Below are 19656 nucleotides of genomic sequence, written 5' to 3'. Positions count from 1 at the left end.
TTGTAACGAAAGCACATGTGCTATGTATGTAATGTTAACAGCAAGGTTTACCCTGAAAGAGTGTAGCGACTGTTTTATAAAATGTGTCTTTTTAAATACCGCTGTCCCTTTTTTTTTCTCCACCAGCTGCATGTGTTTCAATGATCACAGGATCTTCTCCTTCCCAGAGGCTAGTGAAGCTTAGAAAGAAAAAAAAACGCACTCGCGATGAAATGTTCTCCGAGCTAATGCTGTCCTCCAACACTGACAGAGCACAGACGAATGCATGGAGGCAAATAATGTCAAAGTGCAGGAAAGCACAAAATGACCGGGAGGAGAGGTGGAGGGCTGAAGAGAGTAAGTGGCGGGTTGAAGAGAGTAAGTGGCGGGCTGAAGACAGGGCTGAAGCTCAAATGTGGCAGCAGCGTGATGAGAGGAGGCAGGATTCAATGCTGAGGCTGCTGCAGGACCAAACCAGTATGCTCCAGTGTATGGTTGAGCTGCAGCAAAGGCAGCTGGAGCACAGACTGCCACTGCTGCCTCTCTGTAACCAACCGCCCTCCTCCCCAAGTTCCATAGCCTCCACACCCAGACGCCCAAGAATGCGGTGGGGGGGCCTCCGGCCAACCAGCCACTCCACCACAGAGGATTGCCCAAAAAAAAGAAGGCTGTCATTCAATAAATTTTAAAGTTGTAAACTTTTAAAGTGCTGTGCTTAAAGTGCTGTGTGGCATTTTCCTTCCCTCCTCCACCACCCCTCCTGGGATACCTTGGTAGTCATCTCTCTATTTGTGTGATGAATGAATAACGAATGCATGACTGTGAAGCAGCAATGACTTTATTGCCTCTGCAAGCAATGATTAAAGGGAGGAGGGGAGGGTGGTTAGCTTACAGGGAAGTAGAGTGAACCAAGGGGCGGGGGGTTTCATCAAGGAGAAACAAACAGAACTTTCACACCGTAGCCTGGCCAGTCATGAAACTGGTTTTCAAAGCTTCTCTGATGCGTACCGCGCCCTCCTGTGCTCTTCTGACCGCCCTGGTGTCTGGCTGCGTGTAACCAGCAGCTAGGCGATTTGCCTCAACCTCCCACCCCGCCATAAACGTCTCCCCCTTACTCTCACAGATATTGTGGAGCACACAGCAAGCAGTAATAACAGTGGGAATATTGGTTTCGCTGAGGTCTAAGCGAGTCAGTAAACTGCGCCAGCGCGCCTTTAAACGTCCAAATGCACATTCTACCACCATTCTGCACTTGCTCAGCCTGTAGTTGAACAGCTCCTGACTACTGTCCAGGCTGCCTGTGTACGGCTTCATGAGCCATGGCATTAAGGGGTAGGCTGGGTCCCCAAGGATACATATAGGCATTTCAACATCCCCAACAGTTATTTTCTGGTCTGGGAATAAAGTCCCTTCCTGCAGCTTTTGAAACAGACCAGAGTTCCTGAAGATGCGAGCATCATGCACCTTTCCCGGCCATCCCACGTTGATGTTGGTGAAACGTCCCTTGTGATCCACCAGAGCTTGCAGCACTATCGAAAAGTACCCCTTGCGGTTTATGTACTCGGCGGCTTGGTGCTCCGGTGCCAAGATAGGGATATGGGTTCTGTCTATAGCCCCACCACAGTTAGGGAATCCCATTGCAGCAAAGCCATCCACTATGACCTGCACATTTCCCAGGGTCACTACCCTTGATATCAGCAGATCTTTGATTGCGTGAGCTACTTGCATCACAGCAGCCCCCACAGTAGATTTGCCCACTCCAAATTGATTCCCAACTGACCGGTAGCTGTCTGGCGTTGCAAGCTTCCACAGGGCTATCACCACTCGCTTCTCAACTGTGAGGGCTGCTCTCATCTTGGTATTCATGCGCTTCAGGGCAGGGGAAAGCAAGTCACAAAGTTCCATGAAAGTGCCCCTACGCATGCGAAAGTTTCGCAGCCACTGGGAATCGTCCCAGACCTGCAACACTATGCGGTCCCACCAGTCTGTGCTTGTTTCCCGAGCCCAGAATCGGCGTTCCACAGCATGAACCTGCCCCATTAGCACCATGATGCATGCATTGGCAGGGCCCATGCTTTCAGAGAAATCTGTGTCCATGTCCTGATCACTCACGGGACCGCGCTGACGTCGCCTCCTCGCCCGGTATCGCGTTGCCATGTTCTGGTGCTGCATATACTGCTGGATAATGCGTGTGGTGGTTAATGTGCTCCTAATTGCCAAAGTGAGCTGAGCGGCCTCCATGCTTGCCTTGGTATGGCGTCCGCACAGAAAAAAGGTGCGGAACGATTGTCTGCCGTTGCTCTGACGGAGGGAGGGGCGACTGACGACACGGCTTACAGGGTTGGCTTCAGGGAGCTAAAATCAACAAAGGGTGTGCCTGTACATCAAGGAGTATTTCAGGCAGGACTGCACGGAGGGTTCCAATAAGAAATGGTGCACCTAAGTTATCGTTGTTATTGGAACAAGGAGGTTAGCCTGGCCTCTGATGGATACATGGCTAGATTTACCTCTCTGCACCTTCTCTGTGAGTGACTGCAGTGTGATCTAGACAGGGGAGGAGGCAAATGAGTACAAAACAAATCTGGTCTATTTCTTGTTCTGACCCACTCCATCTATCTTTTACATCTTTGGCTGGCAGCAGACGGTGCAGAAGGACTGCATGCCATCCACATCTCATGGCTGCTCGGCAGAAGATGGTACAGTACGACTGCTAGCCATCTTCATCTCTTGCCTGCCTGGCATAAGATGGTACAATACGACTGCTAGCAATCCTCATCTCTTGCCTGCCTGGCAGAAGATGGTACAGTACGACTGCTAGCAGTCCGTATCGCCTGCCCGCTCACCATAAGACGGTTCAATAGGACTGCAGGACTAAAGAGAATGACCTGGTCAAGTCACTCCAAATTTAGTCCCTGCGCCCATGTCTGCCCAGGCGCTCCCAGCCGACGTGGCCAGGAGCACCTCGGACACGACGAGGACGACTACCAATTGTATTGCACCGTCTGCTGCCAGAAGGCAATGGGTTGCTGCTACTGTGCAGCAAAGCCATACCGCGTCTGCCAGCACCGAGGAGACATAGGGTGACGGTTATCTGAGCTGGCTCCATGCTTGCCGTGGTATGGCGTCTGCACAAGTAACTCATGAAAAAAGGCGCAAAATGATTGTCTGCCCTTGCTTTCACGGAGGGAGGGAGGGAACGGGGGCCTGACGTACCCAGAACCACCCGCGACAATGTTTTAGCCCCATCAGGCATTGGGATCTCAACCCAGAATTCCAATGGGCAGCGGAGACTGCGGGAACTGTGGGATAGCTACCCACAGTGCAACGCTCCGGAAGTCGATGCTTGCCTCGGTAGTGTGGAAGCGCTCCGCCGAGTTAATGCACTTAATGCACTTAGAGCATTTTCTGTGGGGACACACACACTCGAATATATAAAACCGATTTCTAAAAAACCGACTTCTATAAATTCGACCTAATTTCGTAGTGTAGACATACCCTAAGGTGCCACAGGTACTCCTTTTCTTTTTCTGTTATGTATGCCTACAGCACATTGCAGCCCCATCCACACAGCAACCTGTAGGCGCTACCAGCATAACAAACAAATAAGCATAGCTATATGGCCACATCTAAGTATTTTCTTCCTTTTTCCCCCAGATCAACTCTTTTAACTGGTGAATAAGTTGATTTCAGAGACAAACAGAGTGTAGTCCGACAGAGAACTCCCCGTGCTCAAACAGCCGTGGAGTTAGAGGTTAGCCTGGCTGTCATCTCACCAGTTTTGTATTAATCCAAATGAACATTTTAATACATTAATAATATAGGATATGGAAACATTAATTTAACATAAATGCTTATCACTGAAGGCAGCAACAAGAAAACAAAGAGGTGAGCAGCCTGATTCAGCGAGGGATTCCTGTATTGTCCTATGTGATAGAACTCTAGGGAGGTCTGTGCTGCTGCTCAAAAGCAAATGAAAAGAAAACTCGGCTCATACTATAATCATAAAGAAGATGATAAAGAATTGTACAGAAGGGAACTACTGATAACCCTTATGTCATCCAGTAGTTGGAAGGGTATTTTTCAAATCTACATAGAAAAGGGACTAAGTCTGAGTGTCTAGGGGCCCTGTCTAATGTCACCTGTATCAATGGTAAGCCCAACATAACGTCATTTCTTGATCATCAGTGCTGGTGAGAAATTTATTTCTTTGCTGTTTTTCTTTCTTTCTTGTGAAGTTTCCTTGAGGAAAGTATTCATTTACATTTTAAATAAATTTCTACCACTTCTGCCAATAAATAACTCTATTACTCTCTTGCACAAGTGCTGCTGCCACTCTTCTCTGGCCTTCTGCTCCTTATTATTCTGCATATCGTTTTACATTATTATACAATTTCTGATTTTCATTCCGAGCCATCGGCGGTCTGTGTAATTTTCCTTTCACTCTCAGCTTTTGCCTTTCTTATTATTGTACACGCTTTTTAATTCTTTAGTATTCACAATTGATAGTTTGTAATTGCAGTGCAGCCCTCTCTTCTTCGCTTGTGCTTACATTTTAGACTTCCACATTCATCTACATTGTCCTTATTTTACTGTCTTTATTGCTTGATGGAATGCACAACCCCTGAGAATACATTAACGCATCTAACCCATCTTCTTTCTCTCTCTCTTCCCTCTCCTGATTTATTCCATTTATTTTCACCTAACCCTTCTATCAGCCTTTTTAAACTGTGGTTTTCTGAAATTCAACATTCTTATTTTTCCCTTTTTAATCTCAATTTAGTTCTAATTATGAATCTCAATTAGATTATGGTTTCTTCTGCTTAGGTGCTTTCTCACTGCTACAACTCTAATTACTTTCTTTTGTATTTAAAATGTCACAAATTTTCTTTTTTGGCTCTGCTATGTAATAGCACATCAGAGCCTTCATTATGCTATCAGCAGAGCCATTGTGTATTGTTAAGATGCGATATCCAAGGATGTTTTTTTCACAGTCTCAGAAATGTATTCCATTACATATCTAAATCTAAGCAACATGGGCTAGATCTTGGTCCCCTGTTCTGACTGCTTGGCCATGTTTTAACTGGCTTGTGAGGGATTCCCTTGGCATATAGATTAGATGGTGCACTGTGGTTGGTTGTGAACTGTAAACAAAAGAGATTTTATTGTGGCGCTAAGAAGCCTGTTAATTGATATGGTGCCCAGGATATTATATATTTATTAAGCAGTGACAGCTCTTGAAGCTGTAGAAGTCATATGAGTAATGTTATGCAAGATCAGAGTCTGAACAGACAGGCATGCATTATAAAATGATTCATTATTTATATTAAACATATATTAGAACATAGTAACAGAAAAGAGTGAGAAACTTTTAAAGTCTGTATGTAAGGTGATTTTTCATTGCCCCATGTCCCGCTCTTTGAGCCTGATCCAAAGTCCAAATAAGTCAATGTAAACACTACCACTGAGTTCAATGGGCATTGTATCAGATCCTATATAACTGTCTGCTGTAGACAGCACACTCCTCAGGCAAGGATTTATTGGGTTTAGTTGTCGGTAAAGCCTTGTGGACAGCAATGGTGAGATGTAGAGAATAAATAAAAGAAAAAGAGGGGCCTTGCATTTGAGAGAAAGAGGGCTAAGCTGCAAAGAGTTGTGCCGGCAGAGGGGTTGAGACAAGAGCTTTCAAGAGACAGGAAACACACAGGCTGGGTTTCTGGAGATACAGAGAATGAGACTAGGCTCTGAGATTAGCTAAAAAGAGCTTTACATCACGAAACTCAAGGTCGAAAAGCATAGTTAAGGAGCTCAACCTATTATTTTCTATAGTGCCAAAGAGGGTTGTGTATCTTACTTTTCATGCTATAAGATGTAGAGGCTTGTACCTCGCACAATAGGGGCTGTTCTTTTGTGTTTTTTTTTTTTTAATAATTTTTAGGTAGATAAAATTTTGCATTTAAAAAAATGCAGATTGGTTTGTTTCTTCTGTGGAATGTTTTGGAAAAGTTATAAAGTCATTGTAACCGCCCACCACACTCCAAACCTCTCTGGGTTCTCCAGTTCCTTGTTACAAATTGTAATCATTAGCATAATCCCTTGAAGGCATTGCACTTGTTCTCCACCTGAATGTGCCATCTTGTTTTATCAGTGAACTTTCCTCTGTTTTATTATGATGAAGAGCCTTTGGCTACTTTCTAATTAGATGGAACCAGGTTGTGTAGTCTGGGTTGCACTCTATTGCCTGAAGCTAGAAAGTATAAAGTTCAGTGGAAGGTAAAAAACAAAACAAAAACTAGAAGCTCAAATCTGCTTTACCTTCTTTTAAAACTTTTAACTGTGATTGTGTATGACACTAATTTGACCACCCCAGAAAAAAAAAAAGAACTGAACACCTACACTCTATCTCCCTTGGGGCACAATTTTTATCCTTTGCGTTTTGGTATCCATTCTGTGATCTGTAAACACTACAAATCTTCATAAAAAAAAACACTAAAAATCTTCATTCAGCCTAGTGATAGTGTGTACTGTTTCTTGCCCTAAAGTGTCAGCTTCCAGCATTTGGACATTGAGCGACATTTGAATTGGTATCTGTATCTTAATGGACAATTTATAGAACATGCTGATGAAAACAATGTGGCTCCCTGGAAAGATGGCTGTGAATAATTGGAAGAGTTCTGTACTTCTGGTTTGCAGCTGCAAAATCAGTTGCTTATGTGGTTTCACTTCAGTGTAAAGTTGCCCTTCAGTCTTTGGCATTGGTAAGTTACTGTGTTTCTACGTATTATAAAGTATGGCCAGCATTGTTATCTGTTTTTTGCTGCTTATAAAACGCTTACAACTAGAAAATCCCTGACAGACTGAAGTGATGCATCTTTCAGCAGTTTGGAATCTCTTTCCAGTTCATTTTCACAAACTGATTACCAAGTTGACTCCATTCCCAGGCTATAGAACATAGTGATAGATTTCAGTGTTACTCACTTACGTGATCATTTTGAGGTACAGAACATATATAATGGGGAAGGAGAGGGATCCAATGATCTCTCTGTGCAGATCTCCCCTTGCCAGGGTGGCAAAGGATCACTGTCTCTGTTTTCCTAACTTCCTATTCTTGAACTGCGCTTTGGGAGGGGGCATGGCAGTACATAGAAGAAAGCCCAAACCACATCCCATTGTCAGTCAAAGGGAAAATCTGCTCAAAAGGTAATACAGGCGTATGGAATGCCTCCACACTCTGGAACCACTTTAAGAGGCTCCAGGACAGTAACCAGCTGGGGAATTGGAGACTGTGCTGATGGAGGAGAGGGAAAGTTGCAGGAGGGCCAAGAGTTAGTGCAGAGCCACAAGATCTCTGTGAGGAGCCCTGTCATCTGGTAGATCCATCAGGGTCTACAAATCTGTGATCCAAACATGCGTGCATATTACGTGGGCAGTAAACCCCTGGATTAGAATGACTGTGACAGGGACCTTTCTGAGTTTTCCTCCCCCGCCCCCGGTCTTGATGCATGGGCTGCTCTGATTCATAGTTAATTCTAAGTCACACATTATATTTGATTACATTATTCTACACAGGAAGCCAACATGGCATATCATGGTCAAACTTTATATAAGCTAACATGTTGTTTGATAAGTGCTACCTGTTTATCATCAATGGCTTATACGTATCGTGTTAATGAATAAATGCCTCACAAAATTAATAATGATCAAGATTTGTCTAATGTAGTCAATAGATGAAATTATTATAAATTGGGTGCATAACTAGTTGAAAATGGTACTCATAGCAAGCTAAAGCAGGAAGGATGGGCCAACAGCTAGGGCACTGATCTAGAATGTGGGAGACTTGAGTTCAGTCTTCTGCTCTTTCATGGATTTCCTCTTTGACTTTGGGAACTTAGCCTCTCTGTGCTTTAGTTCCCCATCTGCAAAACAAGAACAATAATGGTCCCCTACCTCACAGGGGTTGTGAGCTGTCAAGGTTCCTCCCCCACTCTGAACTCTAGGGTACAGATGTGGGGACCTGCATGAAAAACCTCCGAAGCTTATCTTTACCAGCTTAGGTCAAAACTTCCCCAAGGTACAAAATATTACATCCGTTATCCTTGGACTGGCCGCTACCACCACCAAACTAATACTGGTTACTGGGGAAGAGCTGTTTGGACGCGTCCTTCCCCCCAAAATACTTCCCAAAACCTTGCACCCCACTTCCTGGACAAGGTTTGGTAAAAAGCCTCACCAATTTGCCTAGGTGACTACAGACCCAGACCCTTGGATCTTAAGAACAATGAACAATCCTCCCAACACTTGCACCCCCCCTTTCCTGGGAAATGTTGGATAAAAAGCCTCACCCATTTGCATAGGTGACCACAGACCCAAACCCTTGGATCTGAGAACAATGAAAAAGCATTCAGTGTTTTACAAGAAGACTTTTAATAAAAAATAGAAGTAAATAGAAATAAAGAAATCCCCCCTGTAAAATCAGGATGGTAGATATCTTACAGGGTAATTAGATTCAAAAACATAGAGAACCCCTCTAGGCAAAACCTTAAGTTACAAAAAAGATACACAGACAGAAATAGTTATTCTATTCAGCACAATTCTTTTCTCAGCCATTTAAAGAAATCATAATCTAACACATACCTAGCTAGATTACTTACTAAAAGTTCTAAGACTCCATTCCTGTTCTGTCCCTGGCCAAGACGACTACAGACAGACACAGACCCTTTGTTTCTCTCCCTCCTCCCAGCTTTTGAAAGTATCTTGTCTCCTCATTGGTCATTTTGGTCAGGTGCCAGCGAGGTTACCTTTAGCTTCTTAACCCTTTACAGGTGAGAGGAGCTTTCCCCTGGCCAGGAGGGATTTCAAAGGGGTTTACCCTTCCCTTTATATTTATGACATGAGCATAAATATCTACAAAAGATTATGAAGCACTTTGAGTTCTATTGGCGAAAAGCACTATATAAGTGTGACACACCAGTGTACAGTCCAGACTAATGAGTAACTCTGTCACCCCTGTCCTGTAACCTGGGATGCCCTTTACAATGCTTTGCTGCTGTATTCTCCAGCCTGGACTGCTCACAAATAGCTCCAGCATGTAAGTCACTCCCAGCTACGTCTCTGTGTGTGCTGCAGCCAGCAAGCCAAAGCTTGGCTCTTACCAGCCTTAAAATCTGTAATTGAGTGTCCAGGGAGGTTAGCCCATGAAAGCTTATGCTCAAATAAATTTGTTAGTCTCTAAGGTGCCACAAGTACACTTCAATCTCCCTGGACACTCAGTTACAGACCTAAAAGTCGTAATTATTCAACAAAAAAACTTCAAAAACAGACTCCAACTAGAAACAGCAGAACTGGAATTAATCTGCAAACTGGACACCATTAAATTAGGCTTGAATAAAGACTGGGAGTGAATGAGTCATTACACTAACTACAAACTATTTCCCCATGCTAATTTTCCCCCTACTGTTACTCACACTTTCTTGTCAACTGTTTGAAATGGGCCATCCTAATTATCACTACAAAAGTTTTTTTTCTCCTGCTGATAATAGCCCATCTTAATTGATTGGTCTTGTTAGAGCTGGTATGGCAATCCCCACTTTTTCATGTTCTCTGTATATATATATCTTCCTACTGTATTTCCCACTGCATGCATCCGATGAATTGGGTTTTAGCCCACGAAAGCTTATGCTCAAATAAATTTGTTAGTCTCTAAGGTGCCACAAATACTCCTCATTCTTTCTGCTGATACAGACTAACATGGCTACCACTCTGAAACCTGTCACCACAGAAATGTGTGTCCCATGCTGTCCAACCCTCTCCTAGACAGTACAAATATAATAAATACAGTATTCCTGTAAGTGAAGAATATGCATGCAACTTGTTACCTCAAATGGAGTTACCCAGATGCTTCAATTTGAACACACTGGATTAGATAAAAACAATAAAACAAATTTATTAACTACAAAGAGTTAGATTTTAAGTGAGTACAAGCAATGAGGCATAAAAGTCAGAAATGGTTACAAGAAAAATAAAGATAAAATGCTTACTGATGCCTAACTTAATAAAGGTTTCAGAGTAACAGCCATGTCAGTCTGTATTCGCAAAAAGAAAAGGAGTACCTGTGGCACCTTAGAGACTAACCAATTTATTTGAGCATAAGCTTTAGTTAGCTACAGTATGCATCCAATTAAGTGAACTGTAGCTCATGAAAGCTTATGCTCAAATAAATTGGTTAGTCTCTAAGGTGCCACAGGGACTCCTTTTCTTTTAACTTAATAAACTATATTAGAATCAAAGCAGAGGTTCTTAACATATGCTTTCAGCAGTCTTACTGACCAAACTCCTTAGGTTAGGACCCCTCCCTCAGAGTCAAACAACTGCTTCCTTTGTCTCTTCATGTGCAGTGAATGCAATGGGCAGGGAGCAAGAGAGGCCTGCATGGAGGTGGGCAGGAGGTCCTTCCTTTTTATCGTTTCAGTCCCCCTCTTGAAAAACATTTTCAACTGAGACACAGGAGCCAAAGAGTCTATGTGGAAGGATACTTACTGCTGGTTGTTTCATCTGTTTGAAGTTCCTTTGTTTTCCCTTCCTGCTTGATGACTCTGTTTACTGCTTAAATGCAAATTAAGCAGAGCACACATTCCTTTGTTTAGGACATAACTATTTGGGCAGGGTATGTCCTAAACAAAATTTCATCTTAATTTTGTTTTATATTTTATTGAATGCAGGTATGAATACACAATGGGTCAAATTCTCAACTCATGTACATAGAACATGTATTAATAACACCATAATTGGGAATCTTATAACCTCACATGCAATGTTGCCACACATATTTTACCAGGACAATACTGACCAGCAAACGATGAGTTTTCAAATGATACCTTACAAGGCATACTTTGTACAAAAATTACTACATTAGTGTGTAAGGTCTGACTATAGGGGCATAGTCCATCACAGTAAGAAAAAGGCATTATTATGAGCAGTGGTTTGCTGTCAGATTGGGGTGACATATCACGTGAGGTCCCATAGGAGTCTGTACTGGATCTGATACTATTTCATATTTTTATTAACAACTTGGATGATGGAGTAGAGAGTCTGCTTATAGCATTTGCTGACAACACCAAGCTGGCAGGGGTTGCAAGTACTCTGGCCCAATGATTAGAACTCAGTGATCTTGATAAAATGGAGAATTGGTCTGAAATCAATAAGATGAAATTCAATGAAGGCAAGTGCAAAATAATACACTTAGGAAGAACAAGTCAAATACACAAATGCTGTAAGAAAGGATTTGGCAGTTACAGTGGATCAGAAATTGAGTATTAGCCAGTTCTTGCAAATAAGGCAAGTGTTATTCTGGGATGTATTAACAGCAATTGTATGTAAGACATAGGAGACAATTGTTCCACTCTACCTGGCACTGGTGAGGTAACTTAGCTAACTGCTGTGTTCATTTTGGGTGCCACACTTGAAGAAAGATGTAGACAAATTGGAGAGAGTCCAGAGGAGAGCAAGAAAAATGATAAAATGTTTAAAAAACCTGACCTTTTAACTGAGACTGAAAGAATTTGGCATGTTTATTCTAGAGAAGAGAAGACTGAGGGAGGACATAACAATCTTAAAATATGTAGAAGGACATTATAAAGATGGTGGTGACCAATGTGGTCCATATCCACCAAGGGAAGGCCAGGAAGTAATTGGCTTAGTTTGCAGCAAGGCAGATTCAGGTTATATATTAGAAAAAAAAACTTTCTAACTGTAAAGATACAGCTGGAACAAGTTAATTAGGGAGGTTGTGAAATCCCGTTCATATGAGGTTTTTAGGAACAGGTTACACAAACATCTATCAGGGATGGTCTAGCTTTACTTGGTCCTGCCTCAATGCAGGAGGAGGAACTATGTGATTTCTTGAGGTCCCTGTCAGACCTGTGTTTCTATGATTTCTATGGCACCTTTTTATCCAAGGATCTCAAGGCTCAAGAACTAATATTAGTATCTGAGGAGCATAAAATTAGGGTTTACAATCAATATTCAGTGACGATTGCAGTTTGTGTGTGTCTTGAAATGCCATCACTGATCACTTAATCAGAAAAGAAAAAAGAATGGGTAAAAAGCTCATAATATGCCAATCAAAGGGGCTTATCCTGGTCACATTATCAAGGCATTTGTTTCACTAGAAGTCTCACCATGAAAGTTTCCATTTTAAGACAATTTGGTTCTCATTACTAGGCTCTTAAGTATTCACATGTAGATTTCTGGGGTACATGGCATTCTTTCCCAATGCATAAACACTGGTATCTATTGTTACTGAGGTGGACTCTTCGTAAATACTTTAAACTATTTTGCACTACAATAATCTTTTCTCAGGGTGGTCTGTGCTGAAACCAGCAAGAGACATTAATCCCTTTTAAATGGTGATAACCACATCCAAACTACTAAGAGACCATTTGAAAAACACCCAAGCATTTTACCCTGCTAAAACCATAATGGGAAGAGTTCATTTTTTGGTGTACCAATTTTTGAGTGTCTTACCTCAGTCTATAGAAATACTCTAAGTCCTATACTCGAAGCCAGTAACTGCATAAAAGAGGCTGTTTCCCCACCTATTTCATAGGAATACCACTGATAACAGATAGCTTTTATGGGAAGCAAACTTAAGTAAATTTATCTTATCGTCTGAAAATCTAGTTATGGCAAAAGGTAATAAGAAAATGAACCTGATGTTTTATAGCTGAGACAGGATTGTCCATAAGTAGCCCAATAATTAACAAGTCTTTGTGTGAAATGCTTATGTAATCCACAATAGGAGAGAATGGATCTTTGATCCCTGTTAGTGGCTTGTCCTTTAATTCAAGCAGTAGAGGCTCATGCTTTTGCCTCTCATAATCTCGGATTCAAACCCCACTGTCAGCCCAAATGGGCTTTGTCACAAAAATGGCATTCAACGGGGGTCTTGCACTGGTTTCGTCCTCATATGCTTCGTGCAGACTTCTCTAAATGGAGGAAAGCTGTAACCTAGATGAGATGAGTGATGGTCAGGATCTGTCCTTCTCTAATGGTAGGTCTACATAAAAGATTTGAGTCTGCTACGGCTGCAGACAAGTGTATCTAGTGCTTTAATGCAAGTGGTAGAGATATGTGTTTTAAAATCTGAAGCTCCCATCTTCAAACCCCACTGTTAGCCTGAGTGTGTGTCAGTAATACTTACTGAACTGTTAAAATCATCTTTGTGTAAAAGGCGGAGGTTCTTGTTGCTTGTGCTGGATGTCAGAGCTTTCCTTGGTCTGGGTGGAGAAAAAGGAAAACTCCACTATATCACCTACTCCTGACTGAAAAGTGAATTTGAGTGATTAACCCATCCCACTGTGTGGGTTAAAGTTGTGTGCCCTGGGAACTTTTAAATATCATGGCTAACCCCAGCTCTCATATTAAAAAACTACTTCCTATCCCTTTTCATTGTGGAGACAACCTTTCAAATATAAATGAATGGTGAGTAATTTTTTTAATCAAGAGGTCAAAAGCTTTTTCAGTCCCCAAAAAATCATCCCCCGTAGATTCCTACTGTTTACCTATGTTGGTCAACTCTGGTTAGCAAAAATAAACACATACCCAAAAGCCTATATCCTGAACATCTATAGACCTCATTTCATTCATAAAACTCAAATAATAATGGGACTTCTCTACAGGAATCCTAAGAATTCTGTATCGTTCACACTCTCTTTTCACCTGTCTTCTTGGGGGTACAAACTGTACTGTTGGTGTCAATAGAGTTTCTGTAGATAGAACAAAGACTGTATGTGGTCCTGAATTAACAACTAGCAAGGTTTTTTTGGATTTTGTGTTTTGGAATGATAGAGAATTATACTGGTTAGTTGTGTAGCTATACGCACTGCAAAGCAGAGCAGTTAAAAACTTGGTTTTTCATCCTAATTCTGTTTTATATTTTATTGAATGCAGGTATGAATACACAATGGGTCAAATTCTCAACTCGTACATCGGCACAGCTCAAAGAGGTCAATGGCACTCCAGTTAGGCAACTAAGTGTTTTATAAAACTCCATGTAATAATTCTCAGGATTTTTAGCATCTTTCATCTGAGAATTTTAATGAACTTTACAAGAGATAGGTAAATATAACAATCCTTATTTAACAGATGAGGAGACAGTCATAGAGAGGTTAAGGCACTGATCCTGCAAATACACACATGCACATGCTTGATTTTACTTGAGTAGTTCTATTTAAATCACTTAGACTATTCACATGAGTGAAGACAAGCACATGCATAAGTGTTTGCAGGATCAGAGTCTAAGTTTCTTGTCCAAGGTCACATAGCAACCCTGTCACAAAAATGGACCACAAATAGGTTTCTGGCATAATCTAGGTTCCTTGTTCTACTCTCTGGACATACTGCCTCCTATTATATAAATATGCAGAGCCAACAAAACTATTTTCCATTTTCAGGGAATGTATAACCTGGCTTTATTTAAATTTATTTTATTTGAAACACAGAAAAAAAGTGGGACTTGGATTTTTTAATGCAATTTTTTATCATTGGAAATGCTATTTTAGGTTAAATAAATGGAAAAAAAAGACATTATTTTCCCTTCTTTTTCCATTCCCTACAGCACAAAAAGCATGTTCTCTAAAATGGAAACTTGCAGACTGTTTTGTTAATATTTTTCCTTTAAAGGATGATTTTTTAACATTTGCAATTCAACTACTGCACAAAAGAAATAACTTGATCCTAATGCTTTTATGTCTTAACACTTTAATGGGTCCATACTGTGGATTGACATGATATGATAGATCATTAGGGTCTATCATGTATTTAATGTGTGGTTCTAAATTGCCTAAATTCTATTATAAAGACTTCTCCCAACTAAAATCCCTCAAAGGGAATTAACCATTATAACTACATTAAAGTAACAGCAAGGATCTGATTTACTGTAGATCAACAAAAGCAAGAACTTTTAAAATAAGTCTGAAATATTATAGTACAGGTGATGTGGAGACTGCTGTGAGTCTTCTACAATGGAAACAATGGAACCGGCGATGGATCGAGACAAAAGTTCATTCTTAAATCAAAATTGCTTTTTTCTGGGGGCCAAATCAGATCTTTTGATGTTATTTACCCTCTGTCATTACATTATCCATTGAAATAAACAGATCATTGGAACTGTGCTTCACGCACAGCCAAAGCATGCACAGCCTGATTCTTATTTACATTATATCCACTTTATACGACCCTGAGCTTAATATAGTGTAAAGTGGCCTTAATGTGGGAGTAAGTTAGTCCAAGGCAACTGGGATAGTGTGAATACGAATCAGGTCCACATTACCCACTACAATCAATCATACTCGTGTCATTTAATTCTGTATTTCCCCTGAAGAATCCCAAACCTGCAAACACTTATGCAATCCCATAACTTCAGGTCAGTGGAATTGTGTATGTGCATAAAATTTCTTTGCAGGATTGAGCCCTAAAGCATGTGTTGATAGATATAAAAATACCCAATTTATATCACGTTTCTTGAAAACTAATTGGTTTTGGTCTAGTTTTGCACATATATAGCCCCAGTCTGGCAACGCTAGCATTAAAATTTAGAGACAGGTCTGGACCATATTGTTCAGCTATGATCCCCAAATTCCCAAATGTTTGAAGAGTCTTGGATCAGATTCATTTTACATAGATAGGCTTCAGCAGGGAAGTTGGGATCCATTTCTAAACACTGTCAACATTTGAGTGGAGTTGTATCCAAATGTTCCATTTTGGACCTGTTCAGGCCAGATCCTCAATTGGTGTAAATCAAACTGGTGACATTGATTTCAGTGAAAGTCTGCCTAATTACACAGCTGAAGAATTGGATCATTATTTCTAATTAGAAAAAGAATGGGCAACAACACATTTATTATCATCTCTGTAGTACAGATTTATTTTTAGTTTTCTTCTTAAGGCAACATTCCAGTGTCCTTTATTTATTACTTAGCTGATGAAATCTGGTGGTGCAAAATGAATGATAGCTACATTGTACATAGAAAAAATGCTGTAACAAATCTTGTCAGCAGATAATTCATCATATGTTCTGTAATTGTGCTAGTGAAAAGGCAGGTATATTAAGCGGAATCTGGTATCTATGCAAATGAACAATTTAAAAACAAATGAGATTTTAGTGCAATATTGCATAAATAGTATATATTCTATTATAAATGGAAATGCACATGCACATGTGGTTATCATAAAAAACAAAAACAAACAAAAAACACCTGAATACCAAGGTACCCTGCCATCTCCTTATATGTATAAGAAACTACTGTAGTATTGGAGTTACCTGGGGTGTTAAAGTTTTTAATAGAATCCATCCTGTATTTTTAAGAGTATGGAGGTTATGTATTTGTTTTGGTACTCTAGAAAACTGTAATTAAACATAGCTGTTTATGTAAGCATGAGCTCCATTCATTTTGTGATGAGTCTGGAAGGAAAGTTATGATGCTTCCAAGACTTGGACAACTTTTCACAAAAGGGCAGCTAACCTCATCTCCCATTTTATCCTTTTGCCCTCTAAAAATGCCATTTGAAAAGAAAAATGTGGCCTTATAAACTGAACATAGGACAGGGCATCAGAAGCTCCTGTGTTCTACTCCTTTCTCTAACACTGACACTTTCTGGCCTTGAGCAAATCATTTAGCCTCTCTGTCTTCATTTTTTTTTATCTGTAAAATGAAGTCACGGAGCCACCTCACAGGGATACATTGATTAATGTTTACAATGCATATCTCCTTGTGAGAACATGGTATTTTTATGGAAAGAGTCTTAAAAGTTAATAAAGAGAAAAATCTAGATCACTAAATTTATTTTTTTCTTTATGTCTTAGGGGTCTGTTAGTGGCAGGAAGGCTGAAAGAAAATATCAGAGTTGTTAATACTGCCAGCTAAATTAAAATCTCCTTCGGTTAAAGTGGTAGGATTACTTCTTTTTGATCCGAGGGTCCAGGTGTCAGTAGAAAGAGATTGCACTTGTTTTTGAATCTGTTACAATACCCATCTGTATAGACAGATACATGAGTGTCTGATTCTTTTCATTAATACAAGCATTAAACCTCTGTAAATCCACTGAAATAGTTTTGAAGTCAGTGGAGTTACAGAAGAGTAACTGGCTCTTAATTTACACCACTGTGAGAGGAAAATCAGTCTGAAGCACTTTATTCTTAGAATTTTATTCATCTCAGGCAAGCTCTTTTGTAATCACCTCTTTTGTAATGGATCATTTATCATATTTTTCTACCTTCTTTGGTAACTTTGCCACTTTTTCAATATCCATTACTATACAATGGCCTTCTCTGTAGATATCTGATATATGTGACTAAATCCATCCACCAATGGTACCTTTGAAAGGCACTTCTGAATGATAACAAAGAGTCTATCATTTCGTTGAATTATTTATTATTTTGCAGTAGCCCTTCAGAACCCTGATCAGGTACTGTACAAACACATAACACAAACACTGTCCCTGCACCAAAAAGGCTAAGAACCTCATATTCTAAGAGTTGACTGTTGTTACTTTCATGCGGATAGATGTTGAGTACCTTGTATATACACTGTGAATGCTATCTCTTGTCACTGTTTTTTTGTGTCTTCAGAAGTGAAAAGAGCGGTTCAGAGTAAGGCGAAGGGTCTGTGGACACATGAGCTAAGAGTGGTTTGAAGATTATTTTTTTCACAAATGTTATTGAGAAATAAATGGCTACAGGTAAACACAAACACAAGAGGATTTTAACACACAGGAACATCTTTTTTTTTTTTTTTTTGTATTTTGGTCACCATTCAGCCTATCAGGAATTGGACAACAGATGACGGAAAAACATGTTACAGGGATCATCCTTTTGTCCTTCTCTCCTAAAATGTCTAAGTGTAATGAAAGATATGAAAGTTCCTGTTTTGTTGTGCTCAGAAGTTCCAAAATGACACGGATCAGAGAGAACTTGTGTATAACTGCCACTCTTGTAAACAAAAAATCTTTCAGGTCTGTTAGCAGAAATGGAGGGGGGGGGGAAGTATGGAAAAAAAATTACTCTGTTTTCATTTTCATTTTCTCTTCTGTCCTGCCCAATTACCATTATGGGTGTAATGATTTTCCTGTTTCTTTTGGTGATGAGATGCAGCGGTGCGCCATTAGGAGCTAGTAGATAAATTCATAGATTCCAAGGCCAGAAGAGACCATTGTGATCATCTAGTCTGACTTCCTATATAACACAGGGCACAGAACTTCCCAAAAATAATGCCCAGACCACATCATTTAGAAAAAACATCCAATCTTGATTGAAAAATTGTTGGTGATGGAGAATCTACCACAAACCCAGTAAATTGTTCCAATGTAAATTGTTCCAATGGTTAATTACTCTCACTGTTAAAAATTTGTGCCTTATTTCCATTCTGTATTGGTCTAGTTTCAATGTCTGGCATTGGATCATGTTATACCTTTCTCTGCTAGATTGAAGAGCCCATTATTAAGTATTTGTTCCCCATATAGGTACTTTTAGACTGTAATCAATTCCTCCCCTTAACTTTTCTTTTAGCTAAGAAGATTCATAGAATCATAGAATATCAGGGTTGGAAGGAACCTCAGGAGGTCATCTAGTCCAACCCCCTGCTCAAAAGCAGGACCAATCCTCAATTAAATCATCACAGCCAGGGCTTTCTCAAGCCTGACCTTAAAAACTTCTAAGGAAGGAGATTCCACCACCTCCCTAGGCAACGCATTCCAGTGTTTCACCACCCTCCTAGTGAAAAAGTTTTTTTCCTAATATCCAACCTAAACCTCCCCCACTGCAACTTGAGACCATTACTCCTTGTACTGTCCTCTTCTACCACTGGGAATAGTCTAGAACCATCCTCTCTGGAACCACCTCTCAGGTAGTTGAAAGCAGCTATCAAATCCCCCCTCATTCTTCTCTTCTGCAGACTAAACAATCCCAGTTCCCTCAGCCTCTCCTCATAAGTCATGTGTTCCAGACCCCTAATCATTTTTGTTGCCCTTTGCTGGACTCTTTCCAATTTATCCACATCCTTCTTGTAGTATGGGGCCCAAAACTGGACACAGTACTCCAGATGAGGCCTCACCAATGTCGAATAGAGGGGGACGATCACATCCCTCGATCTGCTCGCTATGCTCGTATGCTACTTATACATCCCAAAATGCCATTGGCCTACTTGGCAACAAGGGCACACTGCTGACTCATATCCAGCTTCTTGTCCACTGTCACCCCTAGGTCCTTTTCCGCAGAACTGCTGCCTAGCCATTCGATCCCTAGTCTGTAGCTGTGCATTGGGTTCTTCCGTCCTAAGTGCAGGACCCTGCACTTATCCTTATTGAACCTCATCAGATTTCTTTTGGCCCAATCCTCCAATTTGTCCAGGTCCCTCTGTATCCTATCCCTACCCTCCAGCGTATCTACCACTCCTCCCAGTTTAGTATCATCCGCAAATTTGCTGAGAGTGCAATCCACACCATTCTCCAGATCATTTATGAAGATATTGAACAAAACCGGGCCCAGGATCGACCCCTGGGGCACTCCACTTGACACCGGCTGCCAACTAGACATGGAGCCATTGATCACTACCCGTTGATCCCGACAATCTAGACAACTTTCTACCCACCTTATAGTGCATTCATCCAGCCTGTACTTCTTTAACT

General features: G+C 40.8%; 1 long non-coding RNA gene across 1 annotated transcript in view; it reads right to left on the bottom strand.

Annotated features, from left to right (window-relative positions):
- Positions 1–10760: 10760 nt before the first annotated feature.
- Positions 10761–19656, bottom strand: part of LOC311519704 — a 43726-nt gene continuing 34830 nt past the window's right edge. Inside the window, exon 3 of the long non-coding RNA XR_014711354.1 lies at positions 10761–11164. This is a non-coding gene — a long non-coding RNA (uncharacterized lncRNA). The remainder of the gene's footprint in view (positions 11165–19656) is intronic.

Source organism: Lepidochelys olivacea, assembly GCF_965140295.1.
Source record: "Lepidochelys olivacea isolate rLepOli2 genome assembly, chromosome: 4".
In the NCBI taxonomy this organism is placed as follows: Eukaryota; Metazoa; Chordata; order Testudines; family Cheloniidae; genus Lepidochelys; species Lepidochelys olivacea.
This window is presented reverse-complemented; position numbering and strand designations above follow the sequence as displayed.